Raw genomic sequence first — 3,590 nt, 5'->3', positions numbered from 1 at the left:
AGTGATTGGCATGCATTTATTTTCAAGTGCTGGGAGGCCTGCTTCATTTACTTTTGATTTTTATAAAAGTGCATAGATTTTCCATTATGGTGGTGCATGCCTTTAATGCCAGCTCTTGGGATGCATAATCAGGCAGACCTCTGAGTTTCAGGCCACCCTGCCCTACATAGCAAGTCCTAGGCCAGCCAGTCTATACCGTGAGACTGTCTCAAAAGTAAATATAGAAAGAAAGAAAGAAAGAAAGAAAGAAAGAAAGAAAGAAAGAAAGAAAAGAAAGAAAGGGAGGGAGGAAGGAAGGAAGGAAATTGTTAATGTGTGTGGAGGTCTGCGGACATGCAGGAACTCCTCCCATCATGGGTTCTTGGGATGGAACTCAGGTCATAAGGTTTATACCTGCTAAGCGTCCACATACAAACTTTTCATATTTTTGAGACAAGTTCTCACTTTATAATTCAGGCTGGTTTTAGACTTAACTGTATAGCCCAGGCTAGACTCCAACATGCATTCCCCCTGCCTCAGCATCCTGAATGCTGAGATTACAGGCATGCACCACCACACCCAGCCTGAAATGACTGAATAAGTATATTTATCTGAATTTGAAGGGCCTCCAGGAACCAGCCGTAGGAAGGCAGTATTTGCATTTTAAGAGTTGGAAAGCCTCCAGCTGACTGCTTGCGTTTATGTCTGGATGGCCCGGCCACTTGGGAACTGTGCCATTCCACAAGTGACTTACCTGTTCTTAGCTTCTCTGTCCTCATCTTTAAAGTGAAAATAATAGTACACATTTTATTACTGGGAGGAGGCTGGGCCAGCCTTTCAGTGACCAGAGCATCTGTGATGTTCAAAGGGTGTGGGCAGCCAGGGAGAATTATCCAACTAATAGTATAATTACCTTATTACGTTAACAGTATCTACTTCAAAGGGATATTGGGAGGAAGGTACAGGCAGAGGAACACGGCAGGGGCCTGTAGTGCGTGCGGTCAACATTATTCAGGTCCCTATTTTGCAAATGAGGAAATCAAACCCCTGATGCAGAACATGAAGCTAGTGGGTGGCAGGGCTGGCCCTGGAGTCCAGGCGGGTCCAGTATCCTCCAGCTGCCCAGCTGGGATGCAGACAACCCCCGCCCCCGCCAGAAGGCACCCTGGGAACGGAAAGCTGGCCGCCCTCCAAGTCCTAGGGCGCCCTGGAGCTGAGTCCTGCTGCCCCTCCCCCACTCGGGAACAAAGTGCACTTCTGCAGTTGGGGGAACATTCCAGCAAACCGAAAGCACTGCGGGGATGCTTCCCCGCAAAGGGGAGCGAGAACATCATGGGCCCTAGACCAGCCTTCGGGGACCGCCCGCGCCGGCCGGGGTGTGCACCCGCAGTTGCACGCAAGGAATCCTCTGTCGGGTTAGCGATGCTTGGCCAGGACAGGCGCCCCGCCAAGCAAGCGTACAGCTCGCTCCGGCTCTCCCTGCCGCCCCTAGCTCTTCCTGTTCTGGAAAATAAGGACAAGGAGAGCCTGCAGAGTAAACTCCTGTGATCCCACAGTAGACCATAGCCTTTCATTTTGGTTGTACGGCCCCCCACCCCATCCCCATACTTTGCCCATTATTTGCACGCATGGCCACATGGATTAACAATGGGGTCCCACCAGTGTACAGTTGATATTTAACCCACTTTTCAGAGCAGTTTTAGGTTAACAGAAACTTGTAGGATACCCTTTCGGGGGTCTTTCTCAGCATCCCCAGCTCCTTTGATTTGGCTCTTTGCGTTTCTAACCCTGGATCCACAGAATCCCTGCATTTCTATTCACTACTCGGTTGAAGAGCCGATCTGTACTGAAAAGTCATTGGCTTTTGGCAAAGGCAGCCGTCACTGCAGAATCCTGCTCCCCTTTCAGCCTGTGCTGGTTAATGTTAATTGTCAACTTGGTAAGCTCTAGTTACCCCAAGACGGGCCTCTGGGCATGCCTGTGGGGACTTATCTTGACTTTTTTTTTTTTCTTTTTTTTTGGTTTTTCGAGACAGGGTTTCTCTGTATAGTCCTGGCTGTCCTGGAACTCACTTTATAGACCAGGCTGGCCTCGAACTCAGAAATCCGCCTGCCTCTGCCTTTCGAGTGCTGGGATTAAAGGCGTGCGCCATCCCGCCCGGCTATCTTGACTTTTTTAATGGAGGTGGGAAGACTCACCCACTATGGGCAGAACCATTCCTGGCGCTAGGATCTTGGACCAAGTACGTGGAAAGCCAGAGCTGGGCAGCAGATGAGTTGACTTCTCCACTTTGAACTGTGACGAAAATTCACCCTTTTCCCTCTCAAATTGCTTTCGTCAGGGAGAAAAATAAGACACAGGCCCAGAGCAGCACTGTGGTTTTCTGGTTTTTTGTTTGTTTTTATTTCTTTATGTTTTCATCTCTATGTTTTTGTTTATTCCACAGTGCCCTTTGTGAATTTTTCAGAATGGCTTCCTTCACTAAGTAGTATGTTCTTAAGTTTCTATCATGTTTTTGGTTTTGTTTTTATAGCTGAGAGCTCATTTATTGTTTAAGTCTGCTTAATTATATCCCATAGTATTGTTGAATTGTTGAACCTCGGTTTACTAATTCACCTTTTGAATTGTCTACAACTGTTGAAAATTATGGTATCTTTGTTAATTGTGATTTTTTTTTTTTTACTAAATTTATGTGCTAATTTTTATGTCAACCTGACACAGGCTAGAGTAATTTTGGTGGTGGGAACCTCAAGAGAGAGAATACCCCACCAGGCTGACTGATAGACTAGTCTATGGTGCATTTTCTTGATTGATGGTTTAGATGAGTGAACCCAGCCATTGTGGATGGTGGCACCTGTGGGCTGAAGATCCTGGATGTGGTAAGAAAGTCGCAAGGGGCAAGCCAGTGATTAGTGCCCATGTATCATGGACAGTGTCCATGGCCTCTGTATCAGCTCCTGCCTCCATGGTCCTGCTCAATTTTGAGTTCCTGCCCTGACTTCTCTGTGGTGGACTGATGTGGAAGTGTAAGCTGAAATAAATTCTTTCCTTCCAAGTTGCCTTTGGTTATGGTGTTTCATCACAGAAATAGGAACCCTGAGAATAATTAATAAACTAATTTCCTGTGAGGGAAAGGTGTGGCTGTACCATTACTGCGTGTGTAGAGGTTAGAGAACAGCTTGCAGGGGGAGCTTTTACCTTCTACCCTGTATAGAACACAGGCTTAGTGGCAAGCGGCTTTCCCTGCCAAGCCATCTTGCTGTCCATTTTGACAATCATGAATGAAACTTTTTGTTGTTTTGGCTAAGGCTGGTCTTGAACTTCCTGCGTAGTTAAGGACGGCTTTGAACTTCTGATCTCTTACCTCCACCACCTAAGGACTGGAGTTTCTGGAGTTTGCCACCATGCTATGCCTGGGTTATGTGGTGCTGGGGACTCAGAGAGGGCTTCGTGTATGCTAGAGAAGAGTTCTACTAACAGAGCCCCATCCTCAGCCACAACTATGAATGAAATGTCTACAAACATTGTATGTGGATTTATGTTCATGTGTGCCAGCTTGTTCGTTTTGATTATGCTCTGAATGGCTGGCAGCAGTCTACAGATCCATGTCA

At 46.9% G+C, this 3,590-nt stretch overlaps 1 long non-coding RNA gene across 1 annotated transcript in view; it reads right to left on the bottom strand.

Moving 5' to 3' along the window:
* The window catches only part of LOC110301168, a 2,299-nt gene extending 50 nt beyond the window's left edge, over nucleotides 1–2,249 (bottom strand). The window contains exon 1 of the long non-coding RNA XR_002378691.2: nucleotides 2,178–2,249. This is a non-coding gene — a long non-coding RNA (uncharacterized LOC110301168). The remainder of the gene's footprint in view (nucleotides 1–2,177) is intronic.
* Between the last annotated feature and the right edge of the window lie 1,341 nt (nucleotides 2,250–3,590).

The sequence above is a fragment of the Mus caroli genome, chromosome 9 (assembly GCF_900094665.2).
Source record: "Mus caroli chromosome 9, CAROLI_EIJ_v1.1, whole genome shotgun sequence".
Taxonomy (NCBI): domain Eukaryota; kingdom Metazoa; phylum Chordata; class Mammalia; order Rodentia; family Muridae; genus Mus; species Mus caroli.
Note: the sequence above shows the minus strand (reverse complement) of the source record. Positions and strands in the feature narration are given on the sequence as shown.